Source organism: Mobula hypostoma, chromosome 13, assembly GCF_963921235.1.
Source record: "Mobula hypostoma chromosome 13, sMobHyp1.1, whole genome shotgun sequence".
NCBI lineage: Eukaryota > Metazoa > Chordata > Chondrichthyes > Myliobatiformes > Myliobatidae > Mobula > Mobula hypostoma.
In genome coordinates this window covers 63,224,167-63,242,852 of record NC_086109.1, presented here as the reverse complement: position 1 = coordinate 63,242,852, position 18,686 = coordinate 63,224,167, and positions in this window count along the sequence as shown.

Here is an 18,686-nt window from a genome sequence, read left to right as displayed (position 1 = left end):
GTCCAAAACGCAGAAAACCTGGGTAACGTTCTCTGAGCAGAGTGACAGGCTCTAGTCTCTCAGGTCATAGAGTGATTTCCAGCGATCAAAAGGCGGACAGCTAGCACTCCATTCTACTGATTTTCCACTTGTTGCTCTATTTATTGTTGTATTCCTAATTTCCCATATATACACTTTACTTGAAACTTGTTTTACAGCAGCAGTACAGTGCAATGCGTAACATATGCAATGAATTACATTAAAAAACGTACACTCAGTGACGACGTTATTAGGAACCCTCATGGTCTTCTGCTTCTGTAGCCCATTACTTCAAGGTTTGATGGGTTGCTCACTCAGAGATGCTCTTCTGCACATCACTGTTGTAACGTGTGGTTATTTGAGTTACTGTCACCTTCCTGTAAGCTTGAATCAGTCAGGCCATTCTCCTCTGACCTCTCTCATTAACAAGCCATTTTTACCCACAGAATTGCCGCTCACTGGATTTTTTTTTTGTTTTTTGCACCATTCTCTGTTGTATATGTAAACCCCAGATTGTTGTATATGTAAACCCCAGCAGATCAGCAGTTTCTGAGATACTCAAACCACCCCATCTGGCACCAACAATCATTCCATGATCAAAGTCACTTAGATCACATTTCTTCCCCATTCTGATGTTTTGTCTGAATGTTTGCTGCCACGTGATTGGCTGATGAGATATTTGCATCATCAAACAGCTGTACAGATGTACTTAATAATGTGGCTACTGAGTTCATGTAAAAAATAACTAAGTAATGAAAAAAGGCTGAAAAAATAGTGAGGAAGTATCCATAGGTTCATGGACCATACAGAAATCTGACGGCGAGGATAGCAAGCTGGTTCTAAAATGCTGAAAGCATCTTTAGGCTCCTGTACCTCCTCTCTAACTGTAGTAGTCTTCAGTAACCTAACCCAAAGCTGATCTGAACCTAACTTCAGTAACCTAACCCAAATCTGATCTGAAAGGCTTCCCTCTGTGTTACATTCTCTAATCCCAAATTCAGAGATATCACAAGGATAAATGTGATGGTTGGTTTAGTTTTAATTTTTTTTGAGATATGGTGTGGAACGGGCCCTTCCGACCCATCAAGCTGCACCAGCCAGCAACTCACCAATTTAACCCGAGCCTAGTCACAGGACAATTTACAATGACCAAGTAACCTACTAACTGGAATGTCTTTGAACTGTGAAAGTAAACTGGAGCACCTGACAGAAACCTACATGTACACGGGAAGAACATACAAACTTTCTAGCAGATGGCGCCGGATTTGAACTCCGAACTCCGACGCCCCAAGCTGTAATAGCGTCACGTTAACTGCTACGCTACCATCGAGCCCCTTACCGTTTGGCTTCAGCACTGAAAAACTCTAGCTTGGCTCTCCAATTTGACCCTGCAGCCCAGAGGGAGAGATGGAGAGCCCTGTGACAAGGAAAGCAAGAGCTGAGAACTCCAACTCAGAGAGCCCCATGTCGACCCAGCATCTTCTCATTCACATTCCACACCAAGTCTGCTGGATTCTTGAAACAAATTGATGCAATTATAGTATCGAGACAATGAAAGATTACATCTCTGCATGACTGAAATAGCTGAAGGAATACTAAGGTATCAGAACAATTGAAGTTCACAGGGCTGTATAGCACTGAAGATCTTGTTACAGAAAATATACACCATGGGTATGATTAAGTGAAAGAGTTGCATTGAACTCTGGTTTCTCAAAGAATTTCTAATCAAGCAATGCCACTTAAATGGAGTCTCTATTGTTAGACTGGAAATTCTGAGAATATGTCAGTATCTTTCTAATATGTAGCTTCATACTTCTAATCGTTTATGTACAGAGGTAAGTAATGACCCACATATGTATAATGTGCATTTGCCTCTGACAAGCTGTTGTGTGAAACCTTAAAAGAACTGCTAGCACTGACAGATAAAGTTTGTGCCTTTTGATTCTTTTGTTGTAGTTGGTAGTGCTGAGTTGTGGGAAGAACTCTACTATGTGTACAAGCGGAGAAGGGTACATATTGTACAAAGTCCGGTTCAAGAAAGAGCAAATAGGATTTGTCATACACTGACCATTTCAGATGACACATGATATTTTTTCTGTATTTGAACAGTTATCTGCTACTGAACTATCTGGTCAATGCTGATATAATAATGCTCATTGTTCACTAGAATAAGGTGATAATATTATCATTATTGCATTGATTTTGCACTTGAACATTTAGCAAGTGCAGTGTTTTCTCTTTCTTTTATCTTTCTCCACTCTCACAAGTCAGATAGATCACAGCAAGTTCAAGGTATCCAAGCTAGTTCAGTGTAAACTCTAGTCCACTTTTGTGCCTATCTCACCCTTCTCTCTCAGCAGGGAGATGAACACCAAGGTCCAGCTAACATTTTGGAATTGTCGTGGCCAGGGAGGCTGCTTTTCAAATGAGATGGTAAACCTGTCCCCTTCTAATTATGTAGATGGGCATAAATGGTTCAGTTTGAGGAGGGGGAGGGATGGAGAAGACTTTCACGAGCTAGTTTCAAAAGATTTCTACTAAAGGAGACCCAAGAGTCTGCAGATTCTGGAATCTGAAGTCAAAAAATAAACTACCTGCTGCAGGAACTCAGCAAGTGAAGCAGCATCTGTGGGAGAGAAGGGAATAGTTGACGCGTTGGGTTGCAGGGGAGATTGCCAGGTTCAAGAGGAGGAGACAGTGATGAGAAAGGAACCAGAAGGTGATAGAGGTGGGTCCATGGGAAGACGGAGACACTTAGGAGTGGGGCAGGGGAAGTTCAGAGACAAAATCAAGTGGGTGACAGGTGGAAGCAGAGAGAAAAAAAGACAAACCTGAAATTGAATTTTTCAGATTCAGTAACTTTTACCTCATGTGTTCCCCTCGCTCTCCTTCTGATCCACCTCTGGTCCTCCCAATTTCATTCTGTTTCTCATATTCCAGCCTTTGATTCCCAGGGTATCACCATCCAGTATCTGTCCCCACCTTCATCAGAGGATTGGAGGATGACAAATGTTTGTTCTGTTGTTCAAGAAAGGTCATAGAGATAATCCTGGGAATTATAGATCAGTGAGCCTTACATCAGTGCTGGGCAAGTTAATAGAGAGAATTCTTAGTGACAGGATTTATGAGCATTTGGAGAAGTATAGCCTTATTTGGGATAGACAACATGGCTTTTTGAGGGGCTGGTGATGCCTCGCAAGCCTGAATGAGTTTTTTCAGGTTGACAAAACAAATTGATGAAGGTAGAGTGCTGGATATGATGTATATGAATTTTAGTAAGGCTTTGACAAGTGTACACATTTTAGATTCATAGATTCATAGAACAATACAGCACGGCTACAGCCATTTGGCCCAATGAGTCCATGCCAACCATAAAACCTGGGTTTCATCACCTAAGTTACAGAGAAAGGTTGAACAAGTTGGGTCTTTATTCTTTGGAATGTAGAAGGTTGAGGGGGGACTTGATAGAGGTACTTAAAATTATGAGGGGGATAGATAGAGTTGAGGTGGATAGCCCTTTTCCATTGAGAGTAGGGGAGATTCAGACAAGAGGACATGAGTTGAGAGTTAAAGGGCAAAAGTTTAGGGGTAACATGAGGGGGAACTTCTTTACTCAGAGAGTGGTAGCTATGTGGAACGAGCTTCCAGCAGAAGTGGTTGAGGCAGGTTCGATGTTGTTGTTTAAAGTTAAATTGGATAGCTATATGGACAGGAAAAGAATGGAGGGTTATGGGCTGAGTGCAGGTCGCTGGGACTAGGTGAGAGTAAGAGTTCGGTATGGACTAGAAGGGCCGAGATGGCCTGTTTCCGTGCTGTAATTGTTATATAGTTATATGATTATATGATGTTCACCTAACTAGTCCTAATTTCCTGTTTGGCCCATATTCCTCTATGTTCCACTCTTCCAAGTAAACTTAGTTTAAGTTTAACCACATACTTTCTATAACAGGGTGACAAAAACTGTCCTATGTGTACGACTGTACATCTTCACCAAAGGCATATACAACTCTAGCTCCTCTAAATGATAGGTGCATTCAGAAAGTCAGGAGGCTGAGGATCAATGAAAATGTGGCTGCATGGATTCAAAATTGGCTTGCCCATAGAAGGCAGAGAGTGGCAGAACATGGAATTTACTCTGCCTGGAGTTGGTGATTGGTGGTGTTCTGTGGAGCTCTGTTCTACGACTCTTACCCTTTGTGATTTTTATAAATGACCCGGGTGAAGAAGTGGAATGGTGGATTAGTAAGAATCCAGATGGCACAAAGTTTACTGGTGTTCTGGATAGTGTAGAAGGTCATTGTAAGTTACAATAGGAGAGAGATAGGATGCAGAGCTGGGCTGAGAAGTGACAGATGGGTTCAATCCACAAAAGTGTGAAAGTGATACACTTTGGAAGAGCAAACCTGAAGGCAGAGTACAAGATTAATGGCAGGATTCTTTGCAGTGTGAAGGATCAGAGGGATTTTCAAGTCTATTTCCATAGATCTCTCAAGGTTGTCATCCAAGTTGATAGGATGGTTAAGAAGAGGTATGGTGTTTTCATCTTTATTAGTAGGGAGATTGACTTCAAGACTTCAACAAGGTAATGTTGCCGCTCTGTATGACTTTAGTTAGAACATAATTGGAGTATTATGTTCAGTTTCGGTTGCCTCACTGTAGGAAGGATATGGAGCCTTAAGAGAGGGTGCAGAGGAGACTTACCAGGATGCTGCCTGGATTAGAGAACATGTCTTATGAGGAAAGGTTGAGCAATATAGAATTTGTCTCTTTGGAGTGATGAAGGATCAGAGGTGTCTTGATGGAGATGTATAAGATGATAAAAGGTATAGAAAGAGTGGGCACCCAATACCTTTCTCTTAAGTTAGCAATGGGTTATACCAGCAGACCGGATGAAAAGTTCAGGGGAGATATCAGAGGTTGATTTTTTTTAAACAGAGAGAGTGGCAGGTACCTGGACTGGTGGTAGAGTCTGATACATTAGGGATATTCAAGAGACTCATTAGACACATGGATATAATGAAAATGGATGATTATGGGCTGTGCAGGAGAGAGGGGTTAGATTGATCTTGGAGTAATCTAAAATGATGGCACAACATTGTGGGCAGAAGAACCCATACTGTCCTGTACTGTTCTATGTTCTATTTTCTACATTCAACCTCTGCTACTATCTCCCCCCACCCCCCCCAATCTGGCTTCATCTGCCTCTTTATCCCTTTATACTTCCTTGTCCATTCATCAACCACCTATCTCTTCCATCTGTCACTCACCTATCTCTTCCATCCATCACACACCTATCTCTGTCTCCCCTCCCCTCCTCTACCTGACTCCCCTGCCCATCATGCCTCATCCCTCCTCAGTCCACCTATCACCTACTGCCCCCTGTCTCACAACTCCCCCTCTCCTCTATATACCAGCCATCTTCTCTCTCCACTCTCAATCCTATTGCAGGGTTTCAACCTAAATGTCACAATCTCTCCCCTCTCCCACAGATGCTGTTTGATCCATTGAGTTTATCCAGAAGTTTGGATTTTGCACTAAGATTTGATGAGAACAGAATTTATCCTTTATATGTATATATATTTTTTTCCAATTCTTAACCTCTAAAATCACAGTTTGGACACTTTGAATGTCTATATATAGACACCAATAAACAAGGCTAATCGAGTGCCATGGCTCTTGCATGCCTTATTACAGTGGATTATGGGACAGCACTAATGGACAAAACACAAACTTGAAAGGAGCATGTTTCTGAATGATGAAGAATGGATCTCCTGAGGTGGACGAGACAAGGCTAGAGCAGGAAGGTGGTCTCTTGATGAGTAAAACTTTTTAACCAATGTTGGAAATTTGACTCTGGAGACCCCTAGAGCTTTGGATGCCTTCAAGGTGAACTCAAGAGACCTCCTTTGAAACATGTTGTAAACAAGGTCAGGAATAGGAATTTGGTGAAGACTGTCAATTATTCTTGGCTGCTTGCCCAACAACCAATTAGGTTCAATATTTTCACAAGGCTCTATTTGCAGATGTTGGATGATGGATAATGTGCAATTCAAGAAATTTCTCAGCAATAAAATCTGTGAAAAACATTACCAAGATTAAAGTGCATGTGTATTTATGGAAAAGATTCTGAATTATTTTCTAGGGTTAAAAATACTTGTTCTTCTTTAAGGCTGACCATTAATCTTCGGAATGTCTACTTCCTCCTTGCACACTCATTCTTTCAGACCCATGTTTATGTTTCATCAGGATTTCTGAGTCACCTCCAGGAGGTGGATCAGGGGCTTATCTTGGCATCAACGCAGACCCTAAACTACTGTGAGGTGGTTCCTTCGTTTACAACCTCAAGAGGTTGTTACAGTCATTGCAAAAATTTTGACGTGTGATATGTGTAGGAGATGAAGAGTACACAGAGAGCTCCCGTAATCAGCACTGTGAGAATGATGAGAAATTCTGTCTTATGTGTGTGATCTGGGAGATAAATTCTGTCCGTATAGAGTTGCCTCAAAATTATTTGATTAGTTCAAAAGGCCATACCTGAATGAGTACAGAAATAAGAGGACAGTGCAGATATCTGGGTAGCTGGAGTGGTGGCTTCAGTGCTGTGGGACATTGGGAATGGGATTTGGCAATGCAAGATGTGTATTAACACAGAGACGCAGTAAATACCCACAAACGCAAAACTGATGTTCTGTTGGGGAAGGTTTAAATCAACTTGGCCGAGACATAGGAAGCAATGCAAAGAATCAGATGGAAGAGAATCAGAACTGGAAATGGCAAGCAAATCTTAATAAGATAGATTGGAAGGCTGAGCAAACACATGTTTGGTATAAGATGCACCAAAGTAGGGAATGGACATGCTTAAACCCAAATGTGAGAATTTTAGTGAAGAAGGCAGACGCTCTGAAGAGAAAACAAATCACATGGAAGTGTAATGTAACTATGACATCTATAAGAAAAGTGAATTATGTTGGGTCTGAACTGTAAAGTTAGTATCCCTGGTTACAAATTTTCAAGCAGAATAGGAAAGGAGGAGCAGATGACAATATTGGTTAAAGAAACAGTCACTGCACTGAGAAGGAAAAGTACATTCAAGGGATCTTCCAATGGACTCCATCAGTCAAACAAAAGAAAAACTGGACATTCAGACTGCTGGGAATGGACTATGAACACCCAAATAGTCAGAGGGAGACAGTGAATCAAGTATGATATGAAATTTCTGACCAGCCTCAAAACTACACCAGGATTAGTTGGGAGATTTCCATCGCTATGATATTAATGGTGATAAGGTTTGAAGGAAAGCTATAGAGGGTGAAGAACTTATAAATTGTGTTCAGAAGGACTTCTTTTTCTTAACTAGTTTATAGCAAGCCCAATAAGGCAGTGTATCAGAGATGCAGGGGCTATGCAATTCTAGGTTTAGTACAATTTTAGGATGGAACTCTGGGTTCAGTTTTAGGGGATAAAGCTGGGAATGAGGAAGGTCGATGATGGAAATTGGTGTTGTAACAATAGAAGCAGATTAGTTTGGTTTAACATAGTTGCATAAAAGGACAGAGATAAAATGGGAGCATGGATAAATATACTTCTAGAATGAAAAATGGTGGGACTGCTAAATCTGAAGCCCCAGCTGACAATGTGAGGAAAGGTAGGATTAGACAAAAGAGGGAACTAACGAGAGATTAATACAGCAGGAATCTGGAATCATAGGAGTAAATTAAACAGAAATTCAGAGAGCGAAGTATGAAAAAATACTGGCAAGTAAAATCAAAGAAATTCCTAAGATGCTTAATAAGTATATAAAGGGCAAGAAGGTAACTATTAGAGACACAATTGATTAGAGACAGAGCTGGTGAGTGGTGTTCTTAATAAACATTTTGCAGCTGTTGTCACGGTCTAGGGGGATGTTGTAGCTAAGCAGGAAATGTGTGAGTACTGGATGAGATGAACATGGTAATGAAGGTAGTATTAAGGGTTTAAGCAGATTTTAAAAGGGATAAATCAGCAGGCCTTAGTGAAATATATCTTGGGCTATTAAAGAAAACAAAGGAGAGAATTGTAGAGGCTTTGCTTGGATGTAGAAGAGATCCCAGAGAAGTAGAGGATTGTGGATATTATGCCATTGTTTGCAAAAGAAGGGATAAAAGTAATTACTGGCCAGTTTGTTTAATCTCAGTGGTAGGCAAAATATTAATCAAACCTAATTGGCAATGAGGCTGCATTTGGAAAGATGCTGATTAAACAGAGACAGTCGGTATAGATATGTTAAGGATTGGTCATGTCTTACTGAGGAGACTGAATTTCTTGAGGAGTTAACAGGGAGGGATAATGCAGTGCAGTTAATGCAATCCCTGTGAAGATTAGCAAAGCTTTTGACAAAATCCCAGGTCAAACAGGTAACAGCCAACGGGAGACAAGAGAGAGAGGCAAATTAGATCCAAAACTGACTCAGTGTGAGGAAGCAAAATCAACGAGAAGTTTCAGGACTGAAATCCTGTCCCAGATGACTCAGATCCAATCCATTGCTTGCTTCAATATAGATGAAATATTTAGTCTTAGATGAACAATTTTACTGTAGAGAGGACAGCTATGAGTTTAATAAGATAAGAAAGGACTTAGAAATAAGGAAGATATAGATAGCCCATTTATTTAGGGTGAAAACTAGTAATTGGGAGATATGAAGTGACACATTCGAGGAGATGCAACAAAGCAAATTAATATACAATAGAAGGATCTTGAGCAGGTTCGGAGGAAAACAGAAAGCTTGGAGTGTGAATCCACAGATCCTTAAAGAATAGAAGGAAATCCAATAAGGTAGATAAAAAGACACATGGAATGCTTTCCTTTCATAGCCAAGGCACAGAGCATCAGAGGAGCATTCTGGAACTGGACACCACACTAGTTAGGTCATAACATGAAGGCTGTGTTCATTTCTGATCATAACGTTACAGGAAGATGTGAATGTGATTGATAAAGAGCAGAGAGGATCTAGGCTTGGAATCAGAATGGGAAAGTTTTGTTGTAGCGAAGGATTGAATAAGTCATTGGGTTGTTTTCTTTGGAACAGAGGGACTGAGAGAAGACCAAATTGCAGTGTACAAAATTATCAAGCGCCTACATAGAGTACACAGGAAAACAACTATTATTGCCTTTCATAAACACAAGAGATTCTGCAGATGCTGGAAATCCAGAGTAACACACAAAAAATGCTTGAGGAACTCAACAAGTCAGGCAGCATCTATGGAAATGAATAAACAGTCGATGTTTCGGGCCGAGACCCTTCTTCAGGACTGGAAAGAAAAGGGGAAATATACTAGAATAAAAAGGTGGAGTGGGGGAGAGCAGTGGGGTTTAAAACCAGGAAGTTTTTTTAACATTTATTTTCACATTTCTCAAAACAGCTTCAAGTTCCTGGTCATCAACATCTCAGAGAATCTACCCTGGACCCAACACCTTGATGCAATCATGAAGAAGGTACACAAGCACTATACTTCATTCGGAGCTTAAGGAGAATTGGTACGTTACCAGGGGCTAGCAAATTTCTGCAAATATGTATATGGTGTAGAGTATTCTGACTGGATGCATCATCCCCTGGTACGAAGCCCCAAAGTAAAGGACTGAAAGAAGCTGCAGAGTGTTGTAGACACAGCCAGCTCCATCACGAGCACAACCCTCCCCATCACTGAGGACATTTTCAAAAGGCAGTGCCTCGTTAAGGACTTTCCCAATCTGGGACTGAACCTCTTCTCATTTCTGACATTGGGGAAGAAGTATTGAAGCCGAAAGACCCACGCAGGAACAGCTTTTTCCCCTTCGCGTTCAGATTTGTAAACCATCCATGAACCAATGAACACTACATTGTTATTCCTCTTTTGTACCATCTATTTAATTTTTGTAAGTCATAGTAATCTTTTATCTTGCACTGCACTACTGCCACAAGACAACACATTTCACAACATGCATCAGTGATTAAAAAAAAATCTGATTCTGATTTTTGCCATCAAAGGGAACCATTTGGCCCATCAAGTTGATCCTGTCTCACAGAGCATTTCATAAAACCTTAATACTGTACATAAGAGAAGAATTAGGCCATTTGGCTCATCGAATATGATCCACCATTCCATCATTAGGTCAACTGCTGTCTAGGCTGAGTAGCCATGACTTTTGGGACACAAATTTCCAGAGCTCTACAACATTTTGAATAAAGAAGTTTCTCTGCAATTCAGTCCTCAATGACAAAGGCATTTCCTGCAACTCTGCAGCCAAAGGAAATAGCCCCTGACGATCGGCTGGCTGCTGTCACAGTGTTGTGCATTTATGTTACTTTCTCAATCTTACATCAATTATTTCCCAAACTCCACAAGGGATAAATCCTTCTTATGCTGGTTCAACAATGTCAGTAAGAGCAGGGAATTAATTGTGGACTTCAGGAATGGGGAGTTGAGGGAGCACATACCAGTCCTCATTGGGAGGTCAGTAATGGAAAGAGTGAGCGGTTTCAAGATTCAGGGTGGCAACAGCTCTGAATATCTATCCTGGGTCCAACATATTGATGCAATTACAAAAAAGGCACAACAGCGACCATATTTCATTAGGAGTTTGAGGAAACTTGGCTTGTCACCAAAAACTCTCTCAAGTTTCTACAGATGTAGTATGGAGAGCATTCTAACTGGTTACATCACAAATGGAGGGGCCACTGCACAGGGTCAGAAAAATCTGCAGAAAGTTGTAAACACAACCAGCTCCATCATGGGCACTAGCCTCCCCAGCATCAAGGACACCCTCAAAAGGCAATGCCTCAAAAAGACCAATCCATCATTAAGGACTCCCATCACCCTGGACATGCCCTCTTCTCATTTCTACCATCAGGGAGGAGGTACAGGATCCTGAAGACACACACTCAATGATTCAGGAACAGCTTCTTCTCCTCCCCATCAGATTTCTGAATAGACAATGAACTCACTTACACTGTCTCACTATTTTTTTTATCTTTTTGTACAATATATAAGTTTGCTGATGACACAACAATTGTAGGCCGTATCTCGGGTAATGATGAGTTTGAGTACAGAGAGGAAATTAAGAACCTGGTGGCATGGTGCGAAGACAATAACCTATCCCTCAATGTCAGCAAGATGAAGGAATTGGTTGTTGGCTTCAGACAGAGTAGCGGACCGCATGACCCAATTTACATCGGTGGTGCGCTCAAGTGGAACGGGTCAGAAGCTTTCAGTTCTTCGGGGTCAATATCACAAATGACCTGACTTGGTCCAACCAAGCAGAGTCCACTGCCAAGAAGGCCCACCAGTGCCTTTTCTTCCTGAGAAAACTAAAGAAATTTGGCCTGTCCCTAAAACCCTCACTAATTTTTATAGATGCACCACAGAAAGCATTTTTCTAGGCTGTATCACAACCTGGTATGGAAGTTGTCCTGTCCAAGACCGGAAGAAGCTGCAGAAGATTGTGAACACAGTGCAGCACATCACACAAACCAATCTTCCGTCCTTGGACTCACTTTACACCGCATGCTGTGGGAGCAGTGCTGCCAGGATAATTAAGGACACGACCCACCCAGCCAACACACTTTTCATCCCTCTTCCCTCCGGGAGAAGGCTCACGAGCTTGAAGACTCGGACGGCCAGATTTGGGAACAGCTTCTTTCCAACTGTGATAAGACTGCTGAACAGATCCTGACCCAGATCTGGGCCGTACCCTCCAAATATCCGGACCTGCATCTTGGTTTTTTTGCACTACCTTACTTTCCCTTTTTCTATTTTCTATTTATGATTTATAATTTAAATTTTTAATATTTACTAATGATTTGTAATCCAGGGAGCGGGAAGTACGCTCTAGTATCAATTGTTTGTTGACAAAAAGTATAAAGTACTTCTTTAACTTAATTTATAAATAAATTATATATACTATTGTAATTTATAGTTTTTATATTATTATGTATTGCAATGTACTGCTATCACAAACATCAAATTTCTTGACATATGCCTGTGATATTAAACCTGATTCTGATTCTTTCATTTTGAATTACCAAGGACTTGTCTCTGATTGGTTTTGTTTTGCAGTAATGACTTGCATTTCATAGTCTTTTCTATATTGTATAACTTAAGGCCTGTGTGTTGTTGTCTGAATCGATATGCCTGTGATAGTCTGCAAGCAAGCTTTTCATTCTACCTGTACCTCACTGTATTTGTGCACATATTGATAAACTTGACATTACTCAATTTAACAATAACATACCAAAGATAGAAAGGACCTAGATCAATGGTATGAGAAGAGACCAAGAAGGTGGGAAATTGAGGGATATCCGATAAAGGAAAGCCAAGATAAGAGAAGTGATTGGTCCACTGGATGGTGATTGGTGTTGTGGTGGTAGTTAAATAAATGTTTGTCTGACTGTGAGGGCAATGATTATGGGTCAAAGAGCAATGACACTCAGGTTATGATGGAGAAGTGGGATGGATGGGGATGGTTGTTGAAGGTCATTGGAAGTCAACAGAAAAGAAAAATATTGAGAAAGAGGTAGTTGATAGAAGAATACCACATGAAGCCCTTTAACCTTGGATGAGGTAAATTAGGTTCACTGTAAGTAACATAGTACCAAGTCTCAGTTGCCTCGTCAAATCCTGTTGCCCTGTCAATAGCCTGTCTGTGGGTCTCAAACGCACAGATCTATTTTGCACAAAAGACATCCGAACACCGGTTGCAGAGCATTTGATATCACTTTGCAGATATGATAGTTTCCATAGGCTTGCAAGTCATTGCACGTAAGACCCAGAAAAGGATAAGCAACTTACATGACGCACACAAAGACAACCTGAATGCATCCATAAATCAGAGTTTAGATTAATCTATCATAGGACTCATGAAAATACTCAGGTATGCAGAAGAGTTTCAAGGAGATTCAAGATTCAAGATTGTTTACTGACATTTGTCAGTACGTAAGTGCAGTTTGAGAGGGGGAAGATAAAGTCAGATATATCAGTATATCAGTGAGGTAAAGGGAATTACAGAGAAGCTGGCCAAAGTAAGTTAGAAGGGGACGCTAGAAGGGATGAACAGCAATGCTGGGGTTACTGGGGGCAATTTGAAAATCTTCGGGTCCAAACCCTTCCTAGTCCACGAGAAATTGCCAAACACCCCAAACAGTCTGTGAATCCAAAGTTCTTCTCATGATGAAGACATGTTCCCCATCAACAAACCTGGGTGGTGGCAGGACTGATGGTGGTGTGGCTAAAGGCTGGTGTTCACAGGTTTTAAATTGGAAGTGTGGAAAGTGGGATTGATCTTGAGGGTCTTGTGGAGCTGCAAAGTGTAAGTCACTGGGTTTACAATACTGAGAATCTTGAATGGGCTTGGGCGCCAATTTCCTAGATTCCACTCAGAGAGGCTAAAATGAATCAACAGCCAGACCTGTTGCCCAGGCTGCAAAACTGGGCCCTGTATTCTATTGCAGTTAGCCTTTATTTCAGCCTTCTGAGTAGAAGCTAACAAAACCTCCCTTGCCCTAGTCCATTTCTCCTTGCAGCGTCAGACGAGATCTTTGGCCGCAGGATCCCCAACGTTGGCCTCCTGCACAGGGAAGAGTGGGTGAGAATACCCAAAATTCCCGTGCGCCAAATGCTGTAAAGTGTTGTGGGCGACCTCTGGCCACATTAAATGGTCGAATCGACCGCTCATCCAGTCTTTCAGAGGCCAGGCATCTTGGTTCATCTGCCCTGTCTGGTTGTTGGACTTCATGTGAAACCCAGAGGAAAGATTTGTTGTTGCCCCAATCAGCATACAGAATGACCTCTACAAACATGACGTGAATTGCTGACTGTGATCCAATACAACATCCTTTGGAAAATCATGGGTGCTGAAGGACTGGTGTAGGACATTTTCGGCTGTTTTGGTGGCAGATGGTAGTCTGTCCAAGGCGATGAATTTTCAGGCCTTTGAAAAATGATCCACAATTACCATGATAATGGTTTTCTCCTTAGAATAAGAAAAGGCCATGGAGATATGTGCCCATGGTTTGTTTTGAACAGGCAGCGGGCAAAGTTCCGGACTCACACCTCACATGCCTGCATGTATTGGCGGAACTGCCTCACTATTCCAGGCCACCAATACCTCCTCTTAATGAACTCGAGAGTCTGAGCAGTTGCTGGGTGAGCAATCACTCTCGATGTATGTCCCCAATGAAGAACTTGAGACCAGGCGGAACTAGGAACAAACAGCCGACCTGGAGGGCCGTTCTGAAGAATCCCCCCTTGTGAACAAGTGTGTCAATTGCCCAATGAATTGGCACTATCACCTTGGTTTGGGGTAAAATAGTGGTAGGTCCTCTCATTCAGGTTCATCGAACTGATGGGACAAAACATCTGGATTCTGGGTCTTTGATCCTGGTTGATAAATCAGGATGAAATTAAAGTGATTAAAGAAAAGAGACCACCTGACCTGCCTGGAATTCAGTCTCTCGGCCTCATGAATATAAACCAGGTTCTTGTGGTCTGTCCATATGATTAAAGGGGTCTTGGCCTCCTCAAGCCAGTGACGCCATTCCTCCAAAGCCAACTTGACCGCGAGCAACTCTCTATTTCCAATGTCGTAGTTCACCTCTGCTGGGGGTAGCTCTGGAAACACGGGTGCAGTTTATTAGATTAGATTAGATTAGATTATAAGGACACTCAGTCCTCTTTTATCGTCATTTAGAAATGCATGCATTAAAAAATGGTACAATGTTCCTCCGGTATGATATCACAGAAACACAAGACAGACCAAGACTAAAACTGACAAAAAACATTTAATTATAGCATATAGTTGCAAAGCAATACCGTAATTTGATAAGAGCAGACCATGGGCACGGTAAAAAAAAGTCTCGAAGTCCCGGTAGCCCCAACATCTCATGCAGACAGTAGAAGGGAGAAAACTCTCCCTGCCATGAGCTTCCAGTGCTGCAAACTTGCTGATGCAGCATCCTGGAAGCACCCGACCACAGTCCGACTCTGAGTCCGTCTAAAAACTTTGAGCCTCCGACCAGCCCTCCGACACCGAGCACTGAGCACCATTTCTGCCGAGCGCTTCGACCCTGCCCCAGCTGCCGAGCAACAGGCAAAGCCGAGGATTCGGGGCCTTCCCCTCCAGAGATTTCGGATCGCACAGTAGCAGCGGCAGTGAAGCAGGCATTTCAGAAGTTTCACCAGATGTTCCTCGGTGCTCTCACGTCTGCCTCCACCAAATCAGAATTGTGTACGGCCTCCTACTTGACAGATTACAGATATTCATCAGTGGAGAGGCCGCATGCACTGCGTCGCGCCACCATCTTCTCCTCCTCCTGAAGGTGTCCATTGAGACAACACTGCACCCACTTCGACATCCAACGCCTCCACTTCCACTATGAAGGGAAGGTCTGGATTAGGTGCAACTAAAATAGAAGCTGTCATGAACCACTTTTAGAGCTCTGCCAAAGCAGCCTCCACTTCAGAACTCCAAACAAAAGGTCCTTTGGATCTCTTAGTGCTGTCAGCGGAGCCATCACTGAGCTAAAGTTCCTAATGAACTTGCGGTAAAAGTTGGCAAATCTCAGGAATCATTGGACTTATTTCACACTGGATGGTTGTGGCCATTCTCCAGCTGCCTGTGTCTTACTAGGATCCACCTTGAGACTGTCATTAGAGGTGATGAAACCCAAAACTGAAATGATAGTTATGTGAAGTTCGGACTTCTCCATCTCGACGTAAAGTCCAGGATCAAGAATCCTCGTAAATACAAGGAATTCTGCAGATGCTGGAAATTCAAGCAACACACATCAAAGTTGCTGGTGAACGCAGCAGGCCAGGCAGCATCTCTAGGAAGAGGTACAGTTGACGTTTCGGGCCGAGACCCTTCGTCAGGACTAACTGAAGGAAGAGCTAGTAAGAGATTTGAAAGTGGGAGGGGGAGGGGGAGATCCAAAATGATAGGAGAAGACAGGAGGGGGAGGGATAGAGCCAAGAGCTGGACAGGTGATTGGCAAAAGGGGTATGAGAGAATCATGGGACAGGAGGCCCAGGGAGAAGGAAAAGGGGAAAGGGGGAGGCAAGGGGTATAGTCAGAAGGAGAAAAAGGAGAGAGAGAGAAAGAATGTGTGCATATAAATAAATAACGGATGGGGTACGAGGGGGAGGTGGGGCACTAGCAGAAGTTAGAGAAGTCAATGTTCATGCCATCAGGTTGGAGGCTACCCAGATGGAAATATAAGGTGTTGTTCCTCCAATCTGAGTGTGGCTTCATCTTTACAGTAGAGGAGGCATGTAGATAGACATGTCAGAATGGGAATGGGATGTGGAATTAAAATGTGTGGCCACTGGGAGATCCTGCTTTCTCTAGCGGACAGAGCGTAGGTGGTCAGCAAAACGATCTCCCAGTCTGCGTCGGGTCTCATCGATATATAGAAGGCCACATCGGGAGCACCGGACGCAATATGTCACCCCAGATGACTTACAGGTGAAGTGTCGCCTCACCTGGAAGGACTGTTTGGGGCCCTGAATGGTGGTAAGGGAGGAAGTGTAAGGACATGTGTAGCACTTGTTCTGCTTACAAGTGCCAGGAGGGAGATCAGTGGGGAGGGATGGGGGGGACGAATGGACAAGGGAGTCGTGTAGGGGGCGATCCCTGCAGAAAGCGGGGGGGGGGGGGGAGAGGGAAAGATGTGCTTAGTGGTGGGATCCCGTCGGAGGTGGCGGAAGTTACAGAGCGTAATATGTTGGACCCGGAGGCTGGTGAGGTGGTAGGTGAGGACCAGAGGAACCCTATTCCTAGTGGGGTGACGGAAGGATGGAGTGAGAGCTGTTTTGGAGCCTTCTCCCAGTGTCATAGGGTGGGCATTGATGGCGGACCCAAATTCAAGACACAGACACTGAAGTACTAGGATCAGGACTTGACTAGAGAGCCGGGTTAGGGATGTGACTGGATGCAGACTAGGAGCTGGGACAAGAACACAGACTTGGGCTAGGGCATTTACTAGGCAAACGGGACCAGGACAAGGAACTAGGAACGAGGAGCCTGGGCATGGACTCCGAGTCAGAGACTGGACAAAGACCCAGAACCTGGGTCTTGACTAGGGCTCGGACCCTGGAACTAGGTGAGGACATGACATGGCTTGGGTTCTTCATGGCTTGGGTTCTTCGAGGCAAGGACATGACGAGGCTTAGGTTCGGACTCCGAGCCAGAGATTGGACAAGGACCCAGAACCTGGGTCTTGACTCGGGCTTGGACTCCTGAACGAGTCATAGACATGACTTGGTCTTGGGAGACAGGACTAGGCGAGGCTACAGGACAGGACGAGGGAACTCCAGCACAGGATGAAGCACATGGACAGGACGAGAATGTGAAGCCTTGTCTTGGTACTCAGGAACAGCCAAGCCTTGGACTTGGGATGACAGGAACCTCGGAACCAAGGACTTGGGACAACAGGAACGCAGAACAGAGCCTTGATGTACAGCACAGGAACACGGAGCCTTGGACTTGAGAGAGAGGAACACAGGGACATGGAACACAGAGTCGGGACCCCTGCTTGGGAACAGGACTTAGAGCCAGGACTAATACACAGGATGCAAACACGACAAGGTAGCGGCAAATGGCCGGACCTACCTAGCAAAAGCATGGATACAGAGACAGTTCCCAATACTAGGTAGCAGCAAATGGCCAGACCTACCCAGCGAAGGTGTGGACACAGAGACAGTTCCAAATCAATGATAGACATTTCCTTATCTTGACACAGCAAGGCTCCCATCTCACCCCGGTGGTTGAACTTGACAAGGTTGCAGGCAAGGCTCTAGAAGGAAGGGGAAGGGAAGGGAACAGTTCAGCCTCAAGGTAACGGCAAAGACAGCCTGGCTTACCCAATGGAGGTAAGGACAGGAAGGGACAGATCCAACCACAGCGTAACGGCAAAGACAGCCTGACTTACCCCACAGAGGCGGGGACGGGATACTGACGAGACAAATCAGCAACTACACTCGAACCCAGGGCCACTTATATTCCCAGCCCCAAGATGAGCATTAGGTGCCTATGATTAAGCCGAACTGAAACAAGGAACAGCCGGAAGACCTGGAGTCCGGCATCCACGGACCGGGCCATGAACCAGAATGCAGACTTCACAAACCGGACCATGACAGTAACCCCACCTCTATGGGAGCCTCTGGGCGACCGAACCGGCTCTCCAGGACTAAGGATGACCTGGGAGGATGGGGGGGATGATATTCAATCAGGAGGGAGCCCAGGATGACGAGAGTTAGACAACAGTGTCTGCGTTGCTGGGTCCATGTATGGCTGGTTCGTTCTGTCATAAGGTGGGCGTTGATGGCAGACTCAAATGCAAGACACAGACACTGATGTACTAGGAACAGGACTTGACTAGAGAGCTGGGACAAGAACACAGACTTGGGCTAGGACATTGACTAGGCAAGTGGGACCAGGACAAGGAACTGGGAACTAGGAGCCTGGGCGTGGACTTCAAGCCAGAGACTGGACAAAGACCCAGAACCTGGGTCTTGACTCGGGCTTGAACCCCGGAACTAGGTGAGGACATGACGTGGCTACAGGACTGGACATGGCTTGGGTTCTTCAAGGCGAGGACATGACGAGGCTTAGGTTCGGACTCCGAGCCAGAGACTGGACAAGGTCCCAAAACCTGGGTC